Genomic DNA, 17,447 nt, shown 5'->3' on the forward strand with positions numbered 1-17,447 from the left:
GCTTCGCTTTCTGTATTGCGGCCTCATCCATCTTTTATTTTAAATCTGTTGATCAGATGACTCATCTTGTTCGTACACACTTCTTTAAACACCATTTGAGCTAATATCGAATTTTCATACAATATGTTCTAAAGACTTGTACTCTGGTATTCGTCAATAATTAAAGGCACTTCTCAGTAATAAGAGACATAATTATTGTTAATATATTTTCTTTCAAGGGAAGAAAAATGTCTTTACTTACGAACTCACTTTACTTGTGGACTCATGACTATATGCATTTTCTTCGGGTCTATTACTTGTATTTCTGACTCAGTATAATATATTCTTTCCTCTTTCATTCTTTATATTTTTCTACATTGTTTCCTGCATTGTTCCATTTGTCTTCATACACTTTTCCAATTTAACTGATAAACAGCTCAGTGTTCAATCCCCTGGCCAATAGTAAGGTCCCCATGTAAAATGCTTTCCTGAAATAAAAGTGAAGTAAGAACAGGATGTGACATTTCACTAAGTTCCTCTTCAAATGGACGCGTTTATTGAAGTGCCTCTCTGTGTTGGAGTCGCTATATGATGGCGCATTTTCAATTCGGTGGTGACCTTTATCTCAAAGCTCATGTATACAACAAAACCTTTACTGGGGAAGGGTTGGAGGGAAGAGTACAATCTCGATCTTGAGCAAAGTCAGCACGAAATTGATCCATATCAACGTCCCTTGATAAGCATTCAAATTCTTTCTGACAAACTGCTTAACATGACAACAATTTTCTGTAAACATCTCCTGTCGTAATGTCATTCAAACTTGTAATTGATTGCTTTGAAACACTGCCCTCTTGTCCTGTCACATTTCATTGATTCAAATGACGTGCTTTAATCTATTATTTCAAACCCTTTCATTAAACTTTTCAATAAGGTCACCTTGTAACCTTCCCTCTTCTGATGCAAGTGGGCCAGCTGTCCAGCTAATGGGTAGAAAGCAGTGGGGTGGAGTCAGGGCAGCTGAACACTGACCTGTTGATAATATGTGAGATTTTCTAAGTCTAAAAAGGGCATAACTGTGAAAAATTAATGAATCTCCCTGATAGTCAAGGATGTTAGGGATTTTTTGGTTCAGATTCTTCCAAAAGCATCAAATTTGGCCCATATGTTGCCCACACCATACTTTTTCGATTTTACACGGGCGCCAAGACGGGTGCCCCCCGGGGCCGCCATATTGGCGAAATCCAATTATGGCCACCATCTGGGTTAGAGGTCAATAATAGTTAGAAAATAAAAAGGGCTAGAATCATGAATAATGCCACTTTTTCAGGGTTTTCGGGTTCAGGGAATCTGATTCTGATCTAATTTTGATGATTTCGGGTCATGGTCACCCCGTTTTGGGTTTAAAGGTCAAAGATCAAAAGGGGTACGACGAAAAATTCAACAAAAATTATTCAGGAACAATTTTTATTAAAATATTTCGGGAATAACATCTGCTGACAAAACGCCGCTATGTACGCTCAGGACATATTCGTGGAACTCGTCCAGTGAGAAGTTGCCCTGAGCTTTACTATCCATATTATCCACATCGTGGGTGGTGAAGACCTTGTGACGGCTGTTTGTGGGTACCACCACCCCATCCTGAGCATGGCGAGTACACACCGCACGCGCAACATCTCACCACTTCCATGATGCGATTGTACGATACCGAGATACCCTGTTCTTGGTCAATCCCAATCAGTTTTTTGTCCGGTGCATATCCGTGCAGCTTGAGGCCATGATACAGGGGGGTTCTCGCTCCTTGTTGTGCCATACTGCAGACATCTTGACTGCATGGTGTGTACCCTTACTGGTATTGTAGATGAGCAGTTGTGCGATGTTGCATGCGATCTTCTCCCGCGCATCCAGATTGGCGCCGTCACCAAGCTTCTCACGTCCACGAAGAGCTGATGGGCCCCAGAGAACTACGTTGAAGAAACTCCTCATCTCCTCGTTGACTGGAGCCGTGAGGCAGTTAATGGGGAAGGAGCCGTCGAAAGGCTCCTGACTCTGTAGACAAAACTTGTGCATCATCACCGCAGCCCGCATGAACGTAAGTGCATCCTCTTGACCTATCTGAGACCTATATGTCTTGGCCAGCTCATCAACCACCTTCAGTTTGTGAGATATGTAAATATCCTTCATGCCTTCATTCCCATTGGAAAACTCAGCCCACTCAAGTAGGAAGTCGAGAAGGTGATCCTTGTATCGAGTCGAGTGTGGCTCTTTTTTTTGTCTCTGCATGGGCGACCTTGATCACTCATAAGCTTTTGATACATCTCGCGTAGCTCTGAGAGCTTAAATACGGTGGTGTCCAAATGTTCGATCAGGGCTACAATTTGAGCGCAGATGATGGGATCGAAGGGCAGAGGTGCGGGACCCACCGATTCTAGTCGCTCGGCAGCGCAAGCGGAGTCTCGCAAACCTACATAACACTGATGGTGATAATAGGCATCAGCCACATGTGCATCAGATGCTACGGCAACCTGATGCTATGGACAAAAAACTGATTGGGAATGACCAAGAACAAGGTATCTCGGTATCATACAACATCTCTCAGGACTTCAGTCTGCCAAGTAAATTAAAGTTTTTGTTCGTCTTCGCCCAACTCTTTGGATTGGCATCTATGACATTGGTTACTTCCTTGTGGAGGTTGGCCTGGTCCTCCCCCTCACATATTACACAACACTTGACATTGGCTGGAGGCTGAAATTCCCCAGATGACCTGATTTTCTTTGGACTATTCTGAGAGCCGGCTTCGTTGTCTAGCTTCTCTCTCGCCCGTTTGACACAAGAACTACTACAAGAACTTCTGCAAGTTTTGTGATACCTAGTCTTATGCGATTTAAGAGTTTCTGCAATACCTGAGCCATCATTCAACTGACTAATCGTGACATTGATACCAGAAGGAAGATTATTGGCATTGATAGCATTGAAGTCTTTGAGATCTCTCTGAAGTGATACAAGTCCCTCCTCCTTAGGAGTTTGCAAGGTTTCTCCAGTTTTGTCCGATTGACAAAGACAACAGAGTTCCTAATTCATAATTTTGGTGGAGAACATAGTTCGACATTCATATTATGTTGGCTCGTTGTCGCGATGAACTTTCGTCTCGACATCACGGCGACACGATCGCAGGCTGAGTCACAGGTTCCGGATCCACTCCTGAACACGCAAGAACAGGGATAGGATAGTCTCATGAGATAGGGTAGACATCACAGCTCCGAATGGCATCATGTACCACCGCCGCTGCTGGACACGTCGACGCTCACAGACTTTGTATTATCTTAAAAAATGGAACAAAAGGTTTATGACATTACGAGTCAAAAATAAAAACATTCAAAAATAAAAACATTCAAGTCTTATTTTCTAAATGATTAACGGGTTCTTTTGATTGATAACCCAGGTAGGCCATAGAGGCCGTAGGCAGGCCATTTTTGAAATGACACCCCAAAAACGCCGGGTTTGACCCCAAAATGACCTTTAGGGTGACCTTGAGGGATAACCTTGACCTCAGTTCGTTGAAATAAAATCAGAATCAGATCCCCCGACCCAAAAAAACCCCTAAAAAGTGATATTATTCATGATTCTAGCCCTTTTGGTTTTTGATTGACCTCTAACCTGGATGGCGGCCATAATTGGATTTCGCCAATATGGCGGTCCCGGGGGCGCTCGTCTTGGTGCCCGTCTAAAATCGAAAAAGTATGGCATGGGCGACATATGGGCCAAATTTGGTGCTTTTGGAAGAATCTGAACCAAACAGTCCCTATAATGCCCTAACATCCCTGACTATGAAACTTGAACTTGTTCTGTAACTTATCACAATAAAGTTGCATACTAAGTTTCAGTTGAATATGTTGTAGGGTATGGGGAAAAAATTGGAAAAACAACAGGTGGGACAAACTGATGGCCAGATGGAGAGCAAACCTATAGTCTCCTCCGGTGAAACCACTCAGGGACTAATAATAATAATAATGATACGAGTTCCCTTTCAAGGAACTTCAACATCGGAGGAGGCAATTCGGCCCATCAAGCCTGTGCAATGGTTGTCAACCTATGGTTGTTTATCTGAGCAAGACTACTCCAGTGCATGGTTCTTTCATAGCAGACCTCAACCATGGCAGGAATTTGGTCAGGGTACTGGCACACTTTCTCAGATAAAACCATGAAAACGTTAACATCCAAAAATGAGTGCTTACAGACCATATAGCATAACATCACACTACATAGCTTTTTAAATGCTTGGCATCAAGCAAGGAAGTAGCACATATTATTCGAATGTCTTTGGTATGGCTCAGCTGGGTTTCAAACCACCGATCTCTCAGACTCAGAGTGGACGTTCTATCCATTCTGCCACTGAGTGTATTCATGTTATAACCTGATTACACTAATGAACAATGCCAATTAATTTTCTCTTTGGACAATGCTGTTCCTTGACGGATGCCTCTATTATCTTATTTTCCTGAATATTGCTGTATTTATTGTTTTGGAGACCTACGTGATTATGCTTCGGTCTTTCTCAGGACTGTTCCTAAAAGCTATACTACCACCACTACTACTACTACTACTACTACTACTACTACTACTACTACTACTACTACTACTACTTCCTTAATGGGCCCAATTATTCTCACCTTCTTTTTGGCTTGGCTGGGGAGCGTTTTTGGCCCAAGCCTTTTTTGTATACAATGTCGAGGCTCATATGAGAGCTAACACACAGAACGCACAATAAGGAGAGCAGGAGACAAGAGGGGTGGGAGAGGGAAGGAAAAAAGAGTGGGGAATAGAGATATGAGGAGATCAGTGGAAGGGAGAGGGATGGGGTGGTGTACATGGAGTAAACAAGATGGACACTACAGGAACTTTCTGGTCCTTACAAGGACTTTCAGGAAGGAAAGCAGGGAATTTGAGGGAGGTGGGTTTTGGGTGGATTATCGGGAGCAGAAAAGATCATTGTGTTGGATGGAGCAAGATAAGAGATGGTGGTGTACAGCTGTTTTGAAGACCTGGAGGGAAGAGTGGCATTGAAATTGGGGTTGTCAACCTATGGTTGTTTATCCAAGCTCTATCCTTCAGTTCATAATCATCGATAATCTTTCACGAATTAGTTGGTCAGGCCTGGCGCTCAACTGAAGGTGACATATTTTGAGTTTGTTCAGGTTGCTAGCGATAACACATCTACTTTTCCAGAATGACACCACTGGATCCTTAACGTACACCACATAATGCGAGCAGACGGGACACCCAGCTTTACATCCATTCGAGGACGGCACGTTTCGTGAAGCTACTCCCTGCGTGCGAAGCACCAATCTGTGTTTATTCTCAGATCAGGAATTGAACTGAGATGAGACAGCTCAAAGCGAAATGCGCGACCACAGGACCATCCTGTCTGACTAACCATAACGTTTTGCTTCTTATAAATCTGTCATTTTTGTCATACGATGCACGAGTTGAAATTACTCCCAAATCTATCTTTCTCAAGTTGAAATATTTTTCTGTTTTTACAACTTGCTCTTTTTAGGATTCCCTCCTCGAGTGATATTATGATTACTGGACCCAAAAGTGCTTTCCCAGTTCTACGACATCAACCATCTTTGGATCAATTTCTTCAATATAATTGAAACAATGACCCCACTTGTTTTCTGCTTCATAGCATGCATTAAATAACACCACTGAACGACATTGATAAATCCTCCCAATTTAGTTTAGACCCTGAAAGACAATTCGTTTATTTTCAGTTGATAATCACATGACGTGTATAATGTGCTCTTCATTCTTGTTTCTCCTGCTTACCCTTTGCACCTTATATCCATGAGGTCTTCTGTTTGTATTTGTAGTTTGCTGCAACTTCCTCTAGTGCATCCAATGAAACGATGACAGTTTCATTCCTTTGCAAAACTGGTAAGAAGACATTAATGGTACCAAAAATCCCATCGTTTATTAAGAGACCCTTGTCAAACTCGTCGGTGCATGTTTGCACAAAAGAGGCCGATATCTAAAATAGGATTGCAAAATGACTTCTTTTTTGTTGTTGTTGTTGTTGTTGTTTACGTAGTCAAGGCTCATGGAAGAGCGAGAATCGACACAACATTCATGAAGTGCCACTGCACAGTGAGAAAATTACCATGTGGTGCGAACTATGAAGTCCAAGGTCTTCTTTGTCTTGTGTTCAAATTTTATTTGAGAACCTGCATCGGCAAAATTGGAGTCGCGTTTAGCATGTTGATTATGACAAATTGATCTCAAATAATATAACATCTTTCTCAATTTAACTACCCCAATTTTGCATTCTGTCATTGTTGTATTAAAAGTAACAATTCTATCAAAGGTTTAGCAACCAGAGGGAAACCTTCAATGATTGAGTGGAATTACAAATTTGTCAAGAAGTAAGATTCAATGCTGACTTGCAGTGATTGAACCATAACTTCAGTCATGTGAGGGGAATAGGGATCTCATAATAATTTCAACCTATGTAGGAGTGGAGATCCGTCCATCATTGTAACTCCTCACCAATGAAACTGCATTGGCAGCCTTATGCCCCTCACTGTGCGAGGAGGATAAACAAACAAACAATTAACTATTTCAAGGATCATTTTTATTTCCTTTTTTAAGAATAGGTTTCTCCTCCATTGTACAAAGTCCTTCCTTGGCACAGCTGAACTCCTATCCGCCTACAAGGCCTTCATACGCAGCTTGATGGAGTGCTGCTCTCCCCTCTGGGCTGACTTCCCTGCCTCACATCTTGCCCAGCTTGATGCTATAGAAACCAAGGTCTTCAAGATCATTGGAATCTCCCATGCAGAAGCTGAGTCTACGGGTCTATCACTTCGTCATCGCAGAGAGGTCAGTGGTCTCTGTGTTACCGCCTCCTTTCTGGTCTGGCACTCTCTGCTCTTTCTGTGCTTCACCCCCCCCTCCACCCCCCAAGGTTTCTGCAGGGTTCACACGGTCCGCCATCAACCCCCTTTCTGGTGAAACTACCAAAATCCAGGATCACTGCTCACCTCCACTCATTTGTTCCTCGTTTTTCCCCATCTGTGGGAATAAACTTTCACCACCTCTTCAATCTCATTCATCCCTCCTGGTCTTCATGGCAGCTGTTTACCATCATCTCAGGTCATCCCCAATCCAAAACCATGATATTATCTACCCTTGTTAACCCCACCCAAATCACTCCTCCTTCCAATTTTGCAGTTTTCCTTCCTTGGAGTTTCCTTCTCCATGCATGCATGTTTTGCATCCTGTTTGTGTCTGTTGGGTTATTATCCGTTCAATGTACTAGCTTTTCCATGAGGCTTGACTATGTATGCAAAAATATGTATAATAGGTTTCATATTTTCTGCTTTCCTTCATGGACATTAGGTATCCTGTGGTACATTTTGAAATCGGACATTATGTGTATGTACTCTGGCCTTATTCCCTGCTTGTTGTGATTTATGTCATTAGCACCAGCTGTGGTTGGAAGGAATTTTGGCATGTGGATATATGGTACATACATAATGGGTCAAATGACCTTAACCTCCGTCTTATTTCCTTGTGCCACCTTGTGAATGTGTTTTGTGAAAGTTTAACCTCACTGTCATCTCTTGTATGATGCAAGAAAACTATACAAAATGAATATCTCAATACTCAAATACAATTTCCTGTCTTTGAGCTCTCTAGTCTATAGTTGAGTCACTAACCTGACTAGAAATAACAATACTGGTGATTCACAGGCAGGGTATTGCAATGAATAAAGTACATCATTCGTCATATTGGGTGTTAATCTGGGAATCTGTCGGCCGGCATTGATTTCTAGTGGACGTTAAATCCTACAGTGTCTATTAATGAAGATTAGTTGAGTTATCACCGGGCAACCTGTCCAAAGATATGCCCAGTGCCATGTCCATTTGCCCATGGAAATGTCAACATGATGCCCCTCCGATCTTCAAGATCATGGGACATATCAGAAGTGCATTTATTTGTCTGCTTGCGCCATCTTTTTGTCAACCTATTCAAATTGTCTTGGTCTGGGTTTGTTTCCTATGGTAAAATAAGATGAGACTACAAACAATTATCCTGGGGGCTCAGCAGGTATGAAAGCATTCGTGTGCAGCACCTTTCAGGTGTGCCGTTATGCTATATAGTGTGGAAGCACTCATTTTTGGATGTTAACGTTTTCATGGTTTTATCTGAGAAAGTGTGCCAGTACCCTGACCAAATTCCTGCCATGGTTGAGGTCTGCCATGGAAGAACCCTGCACTGGAGTAGTCTTGCTCAGTGTCACTTTTCTAGCTGCGGAAGTTATTGTCACTCATTGTGGGTGTCCTAATTTTCTGACTTCCCACCCAGAAGGATATTGGATTAACAACGACTTTCTACATCAAAATAAAATAGCCAAGTGAGAATAGTGATAGAATTGTTGAGAATGGTTATATCTCCACGACATCAGCACCGATTTAAAAACAAACAAACATTAATCCAGTTTACGAGCAGTTCTTCACAAGGTATATCAGGAATAAAAAAATGATCACAATTCCCAACTAGAAAGGTTCTCGGTAGAGCGCATACCTCTGCCAGGCTGACAGATTATGTTTTGCATCCCATTGATATGCCAGATCTGCATCCAGACAGCCACCAAAATCTAATTGGCTTATTCTTGTTACGTACCCAACTCATCCACCAAGTTTCGTCCAAATCCGTTGACAACTTTTTGTGATATCGTTCTATATGGCATTTTTAGCCTCATCTCTCAATGATGAAGAATCACTGAAAAAATTCGAGTCGCCGGATCCAGATTTGAATCCACCAAAATCCCAATCAATTAATCCTTGTCTCACACCCAACATGTTCATCAAGTTTTGAACAACTCTCCACAACTTTTTGAGATATCCTGCTCACAAAAAGACAGATAGACAAACAAGAAGGTATCATGGAGAGCACGATACTTGCAAAATCCATAAAATAAATTTGACCTCAAAAATAATTGGTGTTTGAATTCAATGACCAAATATACAACTTATTTTAGTCCTTTTGGTCCAATATGTTGACCAATATGTTGACCTTTTGGTCCATGTTGATCTCAAAAATAATTGGTGTTTGAATTCAATGACCTGAAATATAAATCCTCTTCAAATTTCAAGTCAATCGGATAAAAATTGAGGATTTTAGAAAAACCACCTTAGTTGTTGACCTTTGGCGTATGTTGAGCTTTTGACCTCAAAAACAATAGGCTTCTTCCTTATGACAAACTCTACCATGTGGTGAAGTTTCGTGAAGATCGGTTTTAAATTGTGACCTGTTGGTGATAAATACATAGACAGACAGACAGACAGAGTCAGAATAACAAAATAGACTGACCAATATAATTTAAAATCTTCGATTTAGCAAGTAACAAGGGTGAATATATAAACTCCATCCACCTTTGGTGGCAGAGGTAAATATAAATTTGCATTAATATGTGGTGATTTGTAGAATTGTGAAGAGAATTACATCCTCTTTGAATATTGTTTTTAAAATGTTATAAATATTGGATAATTTTACCCAATATAACGTTTTTATGACTGCATTATATTCTCATTTCAAGTTTTGACTTTTGACTTTTTCTCTACATCAAGATGGTGTTGAAATGTTGGAATAATGCGGTAAAGTACACGGAGAGCTTTTAATTAGCACACATCACACCACATTCACACTCGAATTTAACCAAAGGAAGTCATGCAGCTTTTTCTGACTTGGAATATCACAGAACAGTGATGAAACAGGAAGATGAAAGAAAATAGCTAAAGCTAATTCTATCACATTTTGGACACTTTATGGTTGGCGCTGCATTCACAGCTCCATTTACTGTAAATAGTGTTCAATTTGCATGAGTAGAGCAGAACAAAACTAGAAGGGCATTCGGGAGAGCACATAGCTCCGCCACACAATGCCTGATCTACAAGAACATATCATCTCCAATACATTTTTGAAATATCATGTTATACAGTACTACATCGTTTTTGGCCCTATGTCTTGATGGTGAAGAATCACTTCAAAAATTAAATAATTCTCGTATCCAGATCCAGATTCGGATCTTCACCAAAATTGAGTCAATTCATCCTTGCCATAGACACCTGTCCAGCAAGTTTCGTCTGAATCCGTCCACAACTTTTTGATATCTCCTGCACACAAACAGACAGAAAGAGATGAAAACATAACCTCCTTCACCTTCAGTGGTGGAGGTAACAAGAATGTCTTCATCAAGGACACAGCCCCCAACTGTACCTTAGCATAGGACGTGTAGATTTTACATTTAAATAACGAAATAATTTAATGTGGAGGTAGTGCACATGCATGGTAAGGTGTATATAAATAAATAAAATAATTCAAGGTGGTATTTCTGGAGAGGATACAGGAAAGTGTACATAAATATATAATGATTCTTGAAACAATCCAGTGCCATTCTCTCCCTTAATTTTCTTTATGATTCCAAATTTTCTCCGGTCCCAAAACTTGACGTGCCTTTTGCCCACATATAACTGTATCCATACATTTCCCAAATATGAAAGAAATTTAGAGTCATTTTTGAGTAGAGGCTCCGGACGGACAGATGGACTGACGGGCAGATAGGACCCAAAATATAAGCTCCCAGCGAAGTGTATGCACAATTGGGACCGAAAATACACAGCTGTTGCAGCAATTCGTACATTTTGGACTTTGTATAAGCGTTATCAATGAGAACCCCAACAAGCTATCAAGCAAAAATGGCAGCAGAAAATGTTTCAATTCGACCCCTTTGAAAATAGCTGTGACAAAATATCCACGTTTCCTAAGAACAATTTTTTTACAGCTTTTTTGTCACTATTTTGCAAAAGTATTTAAGTCCCATTTCTCAATGGTGAAGGATCACTTAAAAACATTCTCGCATCTGGATCCAGATTCGGATTTTCACCAAAATCTAATCAATTGATCCTTGTCACACACCCAACCTCGACACTAAGTTTCGTCCGAATGCTTCCACAGCTTTTTGAGATACCGTGCTATACTGTATATCGTTTTTGGCTCCATCACCAAATGGTGAAGAAGCACTTAAAAAATTATTGGCTCGAGGTCCGGATCCAGGTCTTCACCAAAATCAAATCAATTGAACCTTGTCACAAACCCAAACTGTGACCAAATTTCATCCGAATCCATCCATTTTTTTTTTTTTGAGATATCCTGCTGAAAGACAAACAAACAGACAGACAGAGGTGAAAACATAACCTCCATCCACCTTTGGTGGCTTCGGTAATTACAAAACAACAGCAAAAGGTTGTGTAAATAATCACGTTAATTATCATCCTGTAATACTCATGAACGATGCGAACATGTAATTTTTGGTCAGTGGAAGGAAAATAAGTGATTATTAAAACTCTGCACCAAAAGCAATATGCATTCATTAGGGATATCTCGTGCATGAAGCGTGATGGTGTTTATTTTCTACGAGGTCCAATGCTCATTTTGGAGCTTGCAGATATATTATACCCTCTGTACTTGATGCTGTGTCTTCTGGAGTAAGTTCAAAAGCAATTATTAGTCGTTCTAGTTGTTTAATAACGTCTCTGTTAGAATTTTTTTAACAGTGGCAAGTGTACAGTACAACGATGCTTCAAGGTTATCTTGCATTTTGTCATACATAAACACATATATTGCAAACCTATCGCTTGGGGGTGGGAGAGAGGGGCTTGTGGGGTTCGAACAAATCCCACTCCTTTCTCATCCCACTCCTTTCTCATCCCCCTCTCTCCAGTCCCATTCTCTGCCTACCATCCTCCTTGGTGTGAAAAGAGCATCTTAAAGAATTCCACCGAAGAAATACCAAGGATGCTGACACATCAACAATTATAATGTTCCTGCTAATAAAAAACAGACTTGCTTTATCACATGGCATCAGAAATGCATTCTACGTGGTCAATTTATTTGTGTGTTGTATTGTGATGGAATTGCCGAAACCATTTGAATAGACACTGCTCTAAGGGTAGGTATATAGTTTTATGCAACTCTCAGATAGCTTTTACCCCCCCCCCCCACCCTGAGTGTATCAAATACTTTCCTTGAATGTTAAGCAATATATCTTTTGATTAAGGTCTTTGCTGTCTCTCTTTCTCATTTGCCTTTCTCTAGCCAGCATGACATAATCCAAGTTGAGCAGAGAAACATCATTCTGTTGCGCAACTTTGAAGTAGATATCATAACCGCCACCACCGAAGGTGGACAGAGGTTATATTTTCACCCCTGTTTGCCTGTCTGTCTGTATGCTTGTCTGTAAACAGAATATCTCAAAAAGTTCTGGATGGATTCTGCCGAAATTTGGTGGATAAGTTGGATGTATGAGAAGGACGAATTGATTAGATTTTAGTGAGGATCTGAATCCAGATCCACATCCACATCCAAGATGTTTTTTTAGCTTATTTCAGATAGGATATTGTCATCACGCACCGTCCATCTCCTTTTTATACTTCTCCGGCAAACCCCTGGGCTGATCCGGCTGAAATTTGGCAGCAACGTTCCTCTCATGGCTCGTAACAGGAATTGCAAAGCTCGTTATGGTCACATGACTTTACGTAGGTCAAAATGGCCAACTTTGTAAATTTCTTCAAAAATCTTCTTCTCCAGACCCACCAATCAGAATGCTACCAAGTTTTGGTTACAACATTAGGACAGAGTCATGATAAATTGTGGAGGTCATGTCAATCACTTGACCGGACGTGTGTCAAAATGGCAGACTTGGTCATTTTTTTGGGGAAAATCATGTAAATTCCTTCAAAAATATTCCTCTCCAGACCGACAAGTCAGAATGCTACCAAATTTGGATTACAACATTAGGCCAGGGCCAGGATAAGCTACAGGTCCAGTGGTCTTGTTTTCTAATTTTTAATTGATTCTTCACCACTGAAAGATGGGGCCAAAACAATATACAGCATAGCATGATATTTAAAAAAGTTGTGGAAAAGTTATGATAGAACTTTGTGGATGAGTTGGTATGGTGACGAGAACAAGTCGATGCAATTTTTTTTGTCAGGTCCGGATCCAGATCTGGTCTATCAGTGGGATATAAAATGTAAACTGTTCATCCTGGTGGAGGTAGGAGCTGTACCGAGTGCCATTCTAGTATGGTATGTTTAGATTTAGAGGGTGAACATGGCCCAGAAAACATGGAAAATTCTTAATCGACTCGGCAGCGTTTAGAATCACTTTTGTATGGAAGGATAGAAGGTTCATGGTAAAAAAAATTTCTTCAAATCAAAATTCCGACTGTTTTTCAAGTTACAAAAAACATTACCAACTACAAAATGACAGGCTTCCACATTCATGGAAGGTGTCGCTGCCCAGGAAAATATCTGGAATTCCTCAGGTTCTAAGTTCCAAAAAATAATTTGTGGGAGGATCCCCAGCTGCCAGCTTAACAGAACACCCCCTTTCTCACACTGACCTGTGAAAATAACCCCAGTAAAAATCCAAGCTATTAAAGGGTGTGCTTCATTGGTTGTTTTCTCCATATCTGGTTTTAAGAAGGTGGAATGGAGTCCTCTCAGGTCTCAAAGTATCCAACTCCGTTTCGGGAGAGTAGGGGAGAGGTCACGATTAATGGACCAAGCTGTGAAGTTTTCTTGTTCTCAAAGTTTTGTTCCGAGGGCTCTTTTGAGGATCGTCGTCGAGCCCTGGATAGCTTTCCACTGCTGTTTGTTTGTAGTAATTTTCCCAAGGATGGTTTTTAAGATCTCCATAAGGTTCTTCTTCTTCATTTTCGTTATTCCAAATATCACTGGCACAATTTTGGTGCTCTTAAGGTTCCAGAATCTTTTTACTTCATTTTTGGGATCCTGGTATTTGCTCATTTTCTTCATTTCTGTGTTGCTTAGGCCATTGTTGCTGGGAACTGAAACCTCAATTTGACAATTCCTTCTTTTCTTGTTTTCTTTGTTTTCTATGTTCATGCTCGATGGGATCATCAGATCATATGTGAGCTTCCTTGTTCTCAATTATCGTTTTTGGTTCATGTTTCCATGGGTTTTCTGGGACTGAGATATTGAATTTTCTGCATATGTGCCAGTGGATGACTCAACATACCTTGTTGTGCCTTTGGGTGGACATCTGTTCTGGCATGAGTTTTTTTTTACATCCTGATAGGAGGTGTCTCATACTTTCTGTTTTTACCTTGCAGAATCTGCATTTGTCTGACTCACTCCTGCCATTTTCTTAAAGCCAAGTGTGTCCTTGCCCAGGCAAAAATAATATTCCTTTCCTGTAGCAATTATCTACAGACTACTTTAGTAGGATTGGTTTTCAACTATAGTATATGAGAGTACATCTCTCATATGCTATAGTTTTAACTGTAGCATTTTTGCCTGGGTGGTCTTTTCGTTAAAGCGACACCTCCTGTGTCCTTGGTGTTGGGCATTTATAATGATTTGTTCTCTGTCCCAATTGAGCTGTCCTCTTCTTAGCTATTCCAGTGATCATTCTTTGTCTATCCCAAAACTGTCCAACAATTTTTTTTTATATATTTTGCTGCTCTTTTGTCTTTCTCTTCGTTATCATTATATATCTGGTAGTATTTCGTCTTGTATTATTCATTTGTCTTTTTTGCAATCATTGGGGTTGTATTTGTCGCTGTTTCAGTTTGGTGCATGAGATCTTCTATTCGCATCGGTTTTTGGAAGTTTTTTGCAAGGTGAGTGAGAGATACCTTTTCAGGTTTGTTGTGTTCATTCGTGGATACAAATTGTATTCGGTAGTCTGTTGAACTTTTCCATGCTCTGCTCATCCTACAGTCGTCACTCTGTGCACTTGATTGAGTTCCATTTGGCCACTACCTCCTTATTTCCTTGGCAGATACATTCTCAGGATGCATTGATTTTTGCAGAACATTTTGTGCAAAGTAAGGAGTTTTCTTGTTTTGAAAACTAGTTTTTTGATTTTCGCTTGTGGCCAGTTTACTATTCCATAGCTGAATTGGAGTAATGGTACTTCCAGTTGGTTTATGGATTTGATTTTGTTCCTTGGGGAGACTTTGTTCCTTGTTCCAATGTATATATATATATATATATATATATATATATATATATATATATATATATATATATATATATATATATGTATATATATATATATATGTTCTATATATATATGTTCTATATATATATATATATATATATATATATATATATATATATATATATTTTATATATTAATATATATATATATATATATATATATATATATATATACATATATGTTCCTAACATGCTTTTTCACAAAGTCCATTTGAGGTTTTCGATGCATCTTTTTCAGCAATAGCTTCTTTCTTGCCACCTGTCCATAGCGGCCAAATTTCTGAAGGGAATGGGATATTTTTGATTGATGAACACTGACCTCTATCTCAAACAAAGAGCCTCACAGGTCTTTCAGTCATTGTTGGATTTACAGTGAATCCCGAACCAGTTTCCTGCTTGACCGGCTGCTGAATTTGGATGGCTGACCTGTTCTGGGTAGAATCTGGGTGGTATGATATGTCTTCCACTTCTTAATGAGGGATTTCACCATACTCAATGGGATAATGAGTGACTTTGAAATCTTCTTATAACCCATATATAAGATAACCCATATATATGGTGATCCTGCCATAATGGAGCCATCTCGTGAACGGTGCTTCTCCACCACTTTATGTCTGACTTCTTTGGAATGCTCCTTTGTCTTCATGTTTGCCTTGTTGGTTGACCAAGTGAGTTGTACCTTGGAACTTCTTAGATAAGTGGGGGAGCTCAATTTTAAGTTAAACCACTGATTACATACAGGTGAAACCTATTACACTTATTTTGTAACCTTTCAAACAAATAATTTGCTCCTGAAGTGATTTAGGGTTAATTTGGCAAAGGGTTTGCAGTACTTTTGCAGCTGAGAATCATCTGATTTTCTCTGTTGATCTCACTTATTCACCTTTAATCTCAATTTTTAAACTTCATCACTTTGGAATAGTTTGTGAAGCCTATATGTATGAAGTTTGATTCCAATGATCAACTGGAATCGTAGACCTGGACCAAAATTCACCTACTCGAGTCTGAAAGGGCTTTGGAAAGACTTTTTGCCATAAGTCTTATCTGGATTGGATGAAATATAAATGTTCGGCAAGCCAGAAACCTTAATTTCACACCCATTTCCAACATTTGAGAACCCCTGTGGATTTGAAAGAAAAGCAGCAAAAAGGATGGTGTCTACATCTGTAGGGGCTGCAGTAAGGCATCATTTTGACAATTCTTGCCTGGATTGGTTAAAATGCAGAGGCATGGAAAGTCAGAAACTTCTCTGAACAATTTTAAAGTTTGATCCCTGGTTCATTCCAAAAAAGGTTATAATCCAATTTCTCCCCACATTTGTATGCAGATGTTTTTTGAAAGCACCTTTGTGCCAAATTTATTTTCCATCAACTTAAATACAAAGTAACGGCAAGTCAAAATGTGTGATTTCTTTTTTGTTTGTTTCACTTTTGATTCCTTAAAATATGTTGGGGAAAAAATGAAAAAGGGGTCTGAATGTATGATATGAGATCCATCTTATAGTCATGATACCTCTATGCCCAAATGTTAAGATCAGTGCAGAAATGACGTGATTTGTAATTTTTCGAAAGAACAAAAAGAAAGAAAGTAAGGAGGAAGAAGGAAAAAAAAAAAAGAACAATATGTGTCCCCTCCCTGAAGGAGAAATAATGTATGTCCCCTACTGCATTACATAATATACAAGCACAATTGCAAATATAAGAGAATTGTGACTCAGATTTCAACAACAAGTGGAATTGGCCTCAGGTAAATTAGTATACCATTAGTTGCTGTCATGGAGGAAACGTAATAAAAATTGGCCAGTGTATCTCTGCTGCATGAGAATAATCGGTAGCCATTCAATGTGAGCATAATTACATACCATGGGTCCAACACAGAAACATGTAATGAAACTGAAAAAACATGCCATTGTTGTAGTTGTCATGGATGAATGGTGCCGAGAATGGTAATGTGGAACTAAAGTTTCAATAAATTAAGGCTTTCCACTCATAACCTGTTTATAGTAGTCTTCGTTATTTCCAGAGTAATATTTCAATTACAATTTAAAATATAGACTAGAATTATCTTGAAAAACATATATTGCTGATTGTTTTTGTTTTCCTTCTTTCACTGATATTATGGGCCGTATATCTGTTGTATGTGCATTCACTGATGGAGCGTTAAGACGAAACTGAGAAAAAGAAGAGAAGCACAAATTATCTGGAGAATAGATAAAGAAAGAGAGATAGAGAGCTCTTCCATCATAAGTAGTCCAACAGTTCAGTTAAAAATCGTTCAAATTTGGAAGAAATCATGGAACTTTGTGGGCTTATTCAATTTGGTTTGGGAAATCATGTAAAAGCAAGCCCCACTTTGGATCATGCCCCTGGGTCAAGTTAT

At 39.6% G+C, this 17,447-nt stretch overlaps 1 protein-coding gene, 1 long non-coding RNA gene and 1 pseudogene across 3 annotated transcripts in view; 1 reads left to right on the forward strand and 2 right to left on the reverse strand.

Moving 5' to 3' along the window:
- Nucleotides 1-17,447, forward strand: part of GPR22 (G protein-coupled receptor 22) — a 183,553-nt gene that overhangs the window by 53,702 nt on the left and 112,404 nt on the right. The window lies entirely within an intron of this gene.
- Nucleotides 548-17,447, reverse strand: part of LOC147020192 (uncharacterized) — a 46,030-nt gene continuing 29,130 nt past the window's right edge. Inside the window, exons 4-5 of the long non-coding RNA XR_015061693.1 lie at nt 9,172-10,154; nt 548-1,008 (exon numbers count right to left, since the gene is read on the reverse strand). This is a non-coding gene — a long non-coding RNA (uncharacterized LOC147020192). The remainder of the gene's footprint in view (nt 1,009-9,171; nt 10,155-17,447) is intronic.
- Nucleotides 1,006-2,888, reverse strand: LOC147020193 (uncharacterized; annotated as a pseudogene).

Source organism: Eptatretus burgeri, chromosome 9 (assembly GCF_056783735.1).
Source record: "Eptatretus burgeri isolate ZD-2024b chromosome 9, Ebu_testis_v1, whole genome shotgun sequence".
In the NCBI taxonomy this organism is placed as follows: Eukaryota; Metazoa; Chordata; class Myxini; order Myxiniformes; family Myxinidae; genus Eptatretus; species Eptatretus burgeri.